Raw genomic sequence first — 10,733 nt, 5'->3', positions numbered from 1 at the left:
AAAATTGTTCTTATTTTGGGTTTGTACCACAGTAAGAGCCAAGATTTTAAACTCTACTAAATACAAAATAAACAAAAAGAAAAAAAAGAAATAGAGCTTCCACAGGTGGGAATAGAACTGTGAAGCATTTATCTAGTGACCCTTATATACCCTCTTTGTGGCTAGTAACACCTCAAGGTGCAGTATAACATGCCCTGTATGTTGTATCCATTAGTAAATGGTACTTCCCAAGCCAGAAAGGGTCTCACAAGTAGAATATTAAAATTCTATTGCTGTGCACATGGATCTTGTCAGAAAACCACTAGAGCTTGAGCACATATGAATAATTTTTATTTGGGTACCTAAAATATTTTAAATCGGAGAAACAAACTATGTAAGCAGAATAAATCTTATTCTTCTAGTTTCTCTCATGTCACATAGAAGATATTAGGGTACAGAATACTGATGGATACATCACATGTTTATGTCCTGACAAATCTAAGTATTTATAGGAAGAATTCTAAAGCCATAGATATTTAATAAGCAATAAAAGTGCCACTTTTCTTTTTTATTAAATTTTTTATTGGTTATTTATTTACATTTCAACTGTTATCCCCCTTCCTGGTTTCCCCTCTACAAACCACCTATCCCACCTCTACTCCCTCCTGCTTCTATGAGGGTGGTCCCTCATCCACCCACCTACTCCTGCTTCACCACCCTAGCATTCCCCTATGCTGGGCATCAAGCCTTCCCAGGACCAAAGGCCTCCCCTCCCATTAATGTCAGATAAAGCCATCCTCTGCTTAAAAAAAAAAAAAAGAAAAAAAAAAAAAGAACTAGACTGCATTCTATCACTTTTACCACCATATATTGTCTTGATATCTTATTTGTTCATAGATATTAGTGTTGATTTCTCTGGGAACCTAATTTGTAAATACATTTAAGAAAATCCTAGCATATACAGGATACTACCTATGATTTCAGGCATCTATCTTGTCTGTCTTGAATTGTAACCCTTATGAATGAATATTCATGTATACTTTAGCCAAGTAACTCAATAGGCCAACTATAAATCACTGGGATAGAGAAACACAATATTTTTGAGTAAAGAATTTTAATTATCTGGGAAGGAAATACTTGTGCCTTGGGAAAAGGAAGACTAAAATAATGAAAATAATTAAGTTTACACTAATTAAATATATAACAGATAATATCTACTTTCAGGTATTGGTGGGGGTGGGGAAGAGTCATTTTCTCTAGGAACGTATATTGTAGGTGGTGTCAGAAAACAAGCATGAAAATCTGCAGTATGTTTGTCAATAGTTTAGTAGGTAATGGTATAGCAAAATAAAGAAAGGAGAAAAGTTGTGAGACATTTTGTGTGTGTGTGTGTGTGTGTGTGTGTGTGTGTGTGTGCAGATGGCACTTAGTTGAAGGTTAAAGAGTCACTTCGTGGTTTTGTGGTTTTGAGTGGAAGTACCTTATGACTCTCGTGTCAGTTGGGAAAGTTCGTCTGGCTGTTGTAGGGCAGAAGCAAAATGAGCAGGTGGTAGCTTTTGTGGTAATTCAGGAATAGCTGATAGTAGTTTGGTCCAGAATACTGGGGAAGTCAAAGAAGCTTTGAGAGGTGGACAGATACTACTATGTGCATCTGTAAAACTACAACAACACGTTTGCTGGTCCAAGATGTTTGAGAAAAATATAGTTTTAAGCTATCATAGCTATTTTTTTATTCAGCAATGAGAACAGATGAATGGTACTTTGACAGGTGGTGTACTACAAAGAGAAAGGTCAGTAATGAGGTAGCCAGCACTTTTTCTATGGACAGCCTTGAGCTTCCTGACAGACTTCTATGTGCAGATGTACTACAGAGGGTTTTAAGTGTGGTTTTGGAGTCCAAGAAGATATTTAGATAAGAAATTTACCTTTGAAAACTGTCCCTTTACAGTCAGAGCTGAGAGACCACATAAGTTGACTCAGGCAATGCTATGAGCATAAAAATGGTCTAGGGACAGAGTCTTGAAATAAAAAATAGTGAAAGAAAGAGGGAACGGATACCCAGCAGTGAGAAAGGATGACCAAAGGTAGGGTACTGTCCATACTGAAGGAAGGATGCCAAGAGTAAAGGAGCACGAGGAAATGAATCCCTGCTCAGTGTGACCAGCGAGTGCTGGGCATAGCCATAGCCATTGAACTTAGTCAAAGGTGGCAGAGAAAACTGCAGAGGGGAGATTTGTAGAGGGATGCATGGCACAATGCTTTATGAATCCTCTTAGCTGTGGTTACTGGGGATGCTCAACCTGCAGACAAAATACACCAAAGCTGCTGTTGGCCCTGAACAGTAGGTTATTAGCTGTCTCAGACCTTCAGTCTGTGGAGTATAGTTTCCCTTTTGGACTAGTAGGACTGAGGCACTTGCTAATCTACTGAGCAACACTTGTTTAATCACTTGTAATCCGTGTAAAACTGGCCCAAATACAGAGAGTTGCATTCAGAAGGGGAAATGGTATGTCATCCAAAGAGCATTGACAAGTGACTGAATTCTTTATCATGGCTCTTTAAGAAGTGCTAAAGAGGGATTATACACTAAACCAGAGCCAGAATTCTAAATCTCAGCCCCATGTCTCTCTCTGACCCTTTCATTTATAAGGTGCTGGAACTGTCTCTCAGCCTCGCCTCTCTCATATCTACAAAGTCCCATAAACTCTGGGCAAACATGACCTAGGCTGACTTTCCTTTCACTCCATCTCCCTGCCACCGTCAGTCTATCTATATTATTTATTTATTTTCCTCTCATGGAAGACTTTCTGCCCTTTCTGATGCAGATTGACTTAGCCTTTCTGGTGGTCTTTCAATTTTCTTCTCTACTATTACTAAGATCAATAAAGCAAAGGCCAGAAAGCTAGCCAGGCAAACAAAGAAATCTTAAAGGAAAAAGAAATGGATAAACAATGCCAAGTTATCTATCCACTACAGTGAGCTTGTGGACTCTGCAGGTGGTGAGACAGCTGTTCCTATTGCTTATGCTTTCAGTGATCTTTTTGGGGTCTGTACTGTCCTGAAGAGCCTGCTGGGTTCCTTCATCTGAGGAAGGAACTGAGGCATCTCTAACTAAAAGTGTGGCCCAGCCTGCTAAGCTCTGGCCATTTCCAAGAAATTAGATTCTTTTTTTTTTTTTCCTTTTGACCTACATTTCTTCTTTCCTGAGCCACAAGACTTGGTTTCTCCTTTGAGCATTTGCCAAAGACAAAAATAATGATCACAATAGCTTGTCACTTAAATAAGCAATTTATTAGATTTATCAAAAGGCACATAGTTCAAAAGAGAGAAAGACATAAGGTTAACTTCAGGTCAAGTAGTGTCAACTCCAATAGAGACAAACCTTCCCCCAAATCATTTATTGGCTAAGTAGGCCCAGAATCTCACCCACTGAAAACAGCCAGGGGAAGGCATCAGAAGCTCTTGAAGAATTAAGCTTCAGCCCTCAGTAGATTACACAATTTTGGGACTTAGGGGATCTGTGAGATGAAGACTATAATTCAGAATGGCCGCTACTTTCTGACACTTGATCAGGGATATAGTAGGAAAGGACTGGTAACTTCCACACTATGAACTTCTAGGGCATGCCAGAAATAAAATCATTCCTCAATTGTCTTAAGAAAATGAGGGATAGAGTCTGTCATTGGCTATTCCTATACCTTAGTCCACTGAGAAAACCTTGGTAAGTAGTGAAGATTTTAAACCAAATGTGACATCCAAATAGCAATCAAAGCTTATTCTGTGTCTCCTTAAACACATAATCCTATATCCCCATGGACTGAAAACAACAGCTATCTCCATGGTTACAGACATCCACTTTCTAAAAAGAATTTAAGCTACTTCAAAAGTAATGACCAGAAGAGATGTGATGTGGTGTGGTGTGGTGTGGTGTGGTGTGTGTGTGTGTGTGTGTGTGTGTGTGTGTGTGTGTGTGTGTGTGTGTTGAGAGAGAGAGAGAGAGAGAGAGAGAGAGAGAGAGAGAGAGGTTTTATGTACCACAGGTCTTTCCAGTATTGTCTTGCAAAGCTGATTCATGCATACCATTCTTTGCAAAACAGAATGGTCAGTGAGAAATTAAATTTATTATGCTTGCTAGTAGTCCCTTACAGCACATCCTCTCTGAAGTTCTGTGTACTGAACTCAGGAAAGAAGTAAGAATGGGAAGAAATTCCATGGTTCCATTTAGTTGAGCAAACATGTCTGTATTTTCTTTTGCATATATGATGCTCACAAAAAATTAAACATCGAAACTGAATGTGACTTTGCATTCCTTCTGGAATACATGGTCAAGACCACTTTCTTGACCCTAATAAATGAAAGACTAGAAGCAATTCAGTTGCTTTATTTCGTGATCTACTTAATTCTAACTTCAGCCTTTCCATTCCAAAAATAGTTTTAGCTACACATATAGCAGTAGTGCAGCTTACAAAGTATTTTTAATCTTATGTATAATGTGTGTGTGTGAGAGAGAAAGGGAGAGGGAAAGGGAGAGGGAGACGGAGAGGGGGAGGGAGACGGAGAGGGAGAGGGAGATGGAGAGGGAGAGGGAGAGAAGTGTGGTTGCTTCAGAAAGCCAAAAGTTGTTGAGTCCTCTGGAACTTGGGTTATAGGCATTTGTTAGTTACCTGTGATGGGTGCTGAGAACTTTGTACAGGTCTTTTGCACAAAGCAGTAGCAATATTAGCTGCTGAGTTATATCTACAGTTCCTGAAAACTATGCTAGTAATTATTCTCAGTCTCAGTATTTAAGGCAAAAAAAAAAAAAAAAAAAAAAAAAAAAAAAAAAAAGAAAGAAAAAGAAAAAGAGTTGCACTGGATTCTTTATCTGCCCAATCATATTTTAGCCACCTACTAGACTCCTAAAACTTGTCTTTTGGTAGTCAGTGGACTGGGATGAGGTGGCCATTTAGGCTTGAGAGGTAGATATTTGTTTGTACAGATAAAAGAGCTATGTTCCCACTTGACAGTCAGTGTCCATGAGTCATAGAAATGAGTAATAAAAGGGCTCATTAGGCTGCAGTGAGAAGGAATTCCCAGGAATTTTCAAATATATTCTTGAGGTATACAACCAAATACTAGCCAAGTATTAGGAATATAGATGTAAGCACCTGGCTGATTAACCATGAATTCTGTTGACAACCTGGAATGATTCTATTGAGCAGTGTTAATGTGATTTACTCTCAAATTACCATGTGAAGCAGCTGCATAGTGTTCCATTATGTGAATAACCCGCTCCTTACTAGCAGACATTTCCATTGGTGTTACCTATTACTATTATTGTGTTATTGGCAAATGATTTCATAATGTTTATAGTGATCACCACCAGTCCTTTGGTTTACTAGGATACATTTCTAAAACTTGGTTTTCTTAATCCATAGATGACATCATTTTAAATAGATATTTCAAAGTTGTAACCTGGAAATTATACAGTAATTTAAATGCTTATCAACCACTAAGAGATCTTCATTATATTTACCCCCAAACAAGCATTATATCCCTAGATAATCTTACTAATATAGTATTTGGCAATCAATATCTAATAATTATTAGTATTTACTTTTTATAAGTAAAGTATATTAGCCATTATTTTACAGTTTATTTTCAGTATCTTTTTATGGAAATGTTAATAAATTATTCATTCTTTGTATTGAGTTATTACTATCTTCCTTTGCAATAATGGGTTTTTTATATTATAAATAAGTAATTTGTATGTTTCATGTTTTATAAAATGTCTTTAAGAAAGAAACTATGTCTGCTTTCAGACTCTGTTTTTTTTTTTGTTTTTTTTTTGTACTAATTTTCATAGTGTATGCCAAGTCCAGGGTGGATGCTTAAAAAGTATGTTATTTTTTAGTTGAATGGATTCACAATGAGATAGAAGTTATGTACACAAACACTCTTAGCTGGCTTAACACCTTTCAGCACTGACTTATCAGCCTTTATTTGCCTTTATGTCCCTGTGAATCTCAAACCATTCTCTATTCCATTCTTACATAGTTATACTTCCTCAGTGATAAAATTCTGGCATTGACCTAGGATATCTGTTTCAGATCATGTGCAGACCTCACTGCTCTAGAGTGGAATGAGAAGTCAGTTTTGCCTCCTCCTAAGAATCCTATCCATCCTTTATACTTTTTGATATAACGGTTGAGATCTTTTGGTGGATGAACAGAAAACCAAAAACACTGGAGTTATATTCTTACTTCTCAAGAGGAATATGACACGTGTACCATACTGTATGAGAAAATGTACCAAGGGTTATTCAGAAAGGATGCATTGAGCAGAAATGTACAACAAGCGCCATTGAGATGGCTCGGTGACTAAATGTGTTTGTTGCACCATTCTAATGATCCCCCAAACCTATGCAAGATGTGAAATTCAGAATTGACTGTATAGGTTGTCCTCTGACTCTGTACACATGAATGTTATACTACCACCAACAACTAATAATAGTAAAATAATGGTAATAAATAAAAAATTAAAAGAATGCATGACACTATTTGGAAAAATGGTCTAGCTGATGGGAGTGAGAATTGAAGTCATATGTTTCAGTTAGAGTCCAGTGGTTCTCAACCTATAGGTAGCAAAATTTTTGTGTCACATACCAGAAATCCTGCATATCAGATAGTTAAATTTCAATTGATAGCAATAGCAAAATCACAGTTATGAAGTAGAAATGAAATAATTGTATAGTTGGGGTCACCACATCATGAGAACTAGTATTAAAGTGTCTCAGCAATAAGAAGGTTGAGAACCACTGAGTTAGAAAATACAAATTACCATGAACTCTTTTTTAAAGTAACAACAAAAAAACCATCTGTACTTTAGTTTTTCACTTATACCTATTTGAAACCATTGAAAGTGTTTTTGTGTCTTGGTATTGAAGAAATCACTCAGGCTTTAAGAGCACTTCCTGCTCTTGCAGAGGACCAGAGTTTGATTCCTAGCTTCCACACAACAGTCTGTCACTCCAGCTCCAGAGGACCTGATGCAAATGACATCAGGATTCTGCATGCATGTGCACACACACACACATTTAAAAATAAAATAAATCAAATATAAATCTTAAAAATGTTTGCTCCTTTATATTTGATATCAGATATGATTTAATACTACAAAATATTTTGCTTTAAGCAAAGAGTCAAACCAATCAAAGAGACTTTTATATTTTGGTTGTGAGCCTAGCCTTTAACGGCTGAGCCATCTCTCCAGCCCCAAAGAGACTTTTAAAGGAGAGAAAGTCATGCCAAAAAAAAATCCTTTTTGAATATCCAAGAATAATTCAGAATGGGTGTTCAGAATTGCGCTGGATAACAGTATAGAATATAAGAATGTATTTTCACAGGGACAGTCCAGAGATGGCTCCTGAAAGACACAGAACTCATGGAAAGAAAAACAGATGACTATGGAGCCTGTGGAGCCATGATAAAATATACTTCGGCCAATTTTACCCTCGTATATCTTGAAAGCTGGTCAAGACACATGGATGGTTCCTGGCTCTGACTTCTGATTTTGCCATATCTAATTTGTTTTTCACCTTTCTATTTCAGGAAAGACAATTTTCAAGCTGATACTAAGGTATAGATAGAGGTAATGGGAAAATGTGCAGTCACAGTGTATTTATAATTTAAGAGGAACCCATACATTATGCAAAATGGGTCTGTTCTTTCCAAACCAAATACAATAGTGAGAAGAGAAAACATTCCTGCAGTTTTTTTGTGGGAAGCAGAGACAAGAATTGTTCAGGACAGCTGACAGATAGGGACACCAGCTCAATCCCTTCACATCTGCCACTTATTTTCTTGCCTGTCTTTTGTGAACGTTGAGGGATGCCAAGCAGGTAGTGGTCACATACCAGGTTGATTTGTGATGGTGTAGCTTTGTAAGAATAGAGTAGATTCATTGACAGGACTTATTCAGAGAATTCCTCTTTAGGATCACTAACAGGTTATATTTCTGTGCCTGTCTGGTACTATTGCAGATTTTTGTGGTCATTTTTCTGAAAGGAAGTCCAAAGCAAGATGAGGAAATTTTTGTGACTTGCACATAAGATCAAAGTTCACAGAAAGAGAAACATCTCTGCTATTCTCTGGCCATCTAAGATGGTCCAGCAATTTGTATTTTGAAGACTGAACCGTGAATTTGTCTCTCTGCAATCCATCAGGCTTGACTGCTACACCTACCACGCTTTCTCTGAGACTTGGTAACCTTCAAAGTTACTATGATCTGACACAGAACTTTCTTTGACTGTTAATCCAGAAAAAGTTACTCAAGCACAAAAGTTCCAAAGGCACATAACATGAGGTGTACCTTGTTCATCTTAAGAACACACTCATTCTAGTAATTAACTTGTATTGGCACCATGGGCATCTGTATCTGCTCTGAGATGGCCAGAGCCTATCAAGAGCATTGTGCCATTCCTGGATCTGTAGAATGAGAGCTATGCATGAGAAGAGTGCCCATGGAAGGAGTGCTAAGTGGGAGCTATGAAGCCCACATAACTAAAGAGAAATTTGAAGCCTGAATTGCTTAGCTAGGAGGATAAATGTGCTAACATGTTAATTTATTTATAGGCTACCTTGTATAAGGAGAGATAAATTAATTTTGGCCACCCAGAAAAATATTATAAATAAAAGGTTTATAACAATTGAGATATTGAAAGCTAATTTAAGTTGTAACAGACATTGAGGAGAGAAATTTAAAAATTAAAAAAAAAAAGAACACACTCAATTTTGGAAGCTAGTCCCCAGGTTTCTGCCATCTTATTGCCAGTCACCCAGGATTCATGCATTCCACAATTCATTTGCCCTTATATGAATGCGACTAAGATTTGTGGAAATTTCTCTTGACTCTGTATGCTGATGTTCAGGATTCTCCCTAGCTGTGACACAGTGTTCACCACAGTAAGAGCTATCAGATGGAGGATGACGGCTTTATTTATCATTTTTTAAAATAGTAAAACAAAAAGAATGTTACATACACTTAAAATACAGTAGTAGAGAGTAAATATTCATGTTACAAAAGTGGGGAATAGAATACTATGTGTCAGAATAAAGCAAAATTAAAATCCAGCAGGTAAAAATTAAACCCTGCAGCTTTATTTTCAGTATGTGAGACACACCCTGGTATGCTGTGAGCTCCAAGGAGATTGGATGAATTTGCCCTATGGTCCTGTTAACCATAGCCCAATATTCCCATGGTCTTTCTCTTGTCCTGTGTTTCGTTGATACCTACAGTTTTCCCATCATGTCTAACATCCTGAGGTCTCTCTACTGACTCATCAGCTTCACCCTCACAATCTTCACTTTCCCTCTCAAAGGCTGCCTATAGGAGTCTTCATCATGCCATACAATGCCTGGCCTCTGAGATCATCCTTTGAAATCTTGACAGAAGTTTCAGTCACTATATAACTCTTGCATTTTGTGTGACTTCTAAGCCAGCATTGTGTGGAAAATGCCAAGAGCTTCTGCAGCATTCTTGCACTGGAACTGAAGCAACATCTATGTACCTGCATACCTGACCAAAACAACATATTTTTCTAGCCATCTCAGAATGCTGGGCCCTCTATTTAATAAAAACACACTCAAATGAGTGGGGACCTATATCCTGTACCTAGATTAACAGAGTCTATCCATTCCTGAGACACTCAGTCAACATCTTTCATGTTATTCTGTAACAATGTACTTAGGGTTTCCCTCTTCAGAAATATTGATATCCTTAGCCCCAAATTACATGACTTTTCTGACAAAATCACACATTTTTAAGTTTTTACCTCTTTGTTTCTTGCTCATGATTCTCACTGTAAATCTGACTAAAAACAGCTGAAGCTTGAATGCTGGGTGGTCATAAAGAATTCTTGTGAAGGTTCTGTGCCCCAGTGTAGGGGAATGCCAGGGCCAATAAGTGGGAGAGGGTGGGGTGGCAGGCATGGGGAGGGGGAGGCAACAGGGGTTTGTTTTTGTTGGTTTTGTTTGTTTCTTTGTTTTTTGGAGGGGAAACTGGGAAAGGAGAAATTTATATGTAAATAAAGAAAATATCTAAAAAAATTCAAGAAAATAAAAAAAAATGAAAATTGAGCTAAAAAGCTAATTAAAGTGATTGATTTCTAATAACTGAAATAAAAGAAAATTCAACCCCCCAAAAGCATTCCTTTGCACATTTAACTAGCTCATCCCTTGTAAACCCAGCCATATATTCAGTTTCAAGTCATAGGCAAATGATAGGCCAATACTTTGTCCATTCTGTAAAATGAATAGTCTCAAATCATTATTCCCATTGGTTGTGGATAGAATGTGACATGCTTCCTATAGGATTATGACTTAACATTCTGTCTCTAGCTGGTGATTTTTAGGGGTTGGGGGCACTGTGTGTGAAACCTTTAGAAGGTGAACACTCCTGGAGGAAGTGAGTGACTGGCAGCAGGCCTTGAGATTTAGTAGCTCATCTCTACTTCTCTAATCATGCCTGTGGGAACAATATGACCAGCAGCCTCATGTTCTTGCTGCTACACCTTCTCCAATAGAATGGAGTGTATACCCTCAAACTAAGCCAGAATCAATCGTTCTTTACCTAAGTTACTTTTTCACATGTTTGATATTTGGTCAAGACAAATGACTCAGGTACCATCCTCATTGCTGTGGAATTTGGGTGTCTTGAGAACCTGACAGAACTGCCTATTGAGCTCTGCTTATAGCATTCTGACTTTTTTCTACCTG

The sequence above is a fragment of the Mastomys coucha genome, unplaced genomic scaffold (assembly GCF_008632895.1).
Source record: "Mastomys coucha isolate ucsf_1 unplaced genomic scaffold, UCSF_Mcou_1 pScaffold9, whole genome shotgun sequence".
NCBI classification, from domain to species: domain Eukaryota; kingdom Metazoa; phylum Chordata; class Mammalia; order Rodentia; family Muridae; genus Mastomys; species Mastomys coucha.
Note: the sequence above shows the minus strand (reverse complement) of the source record.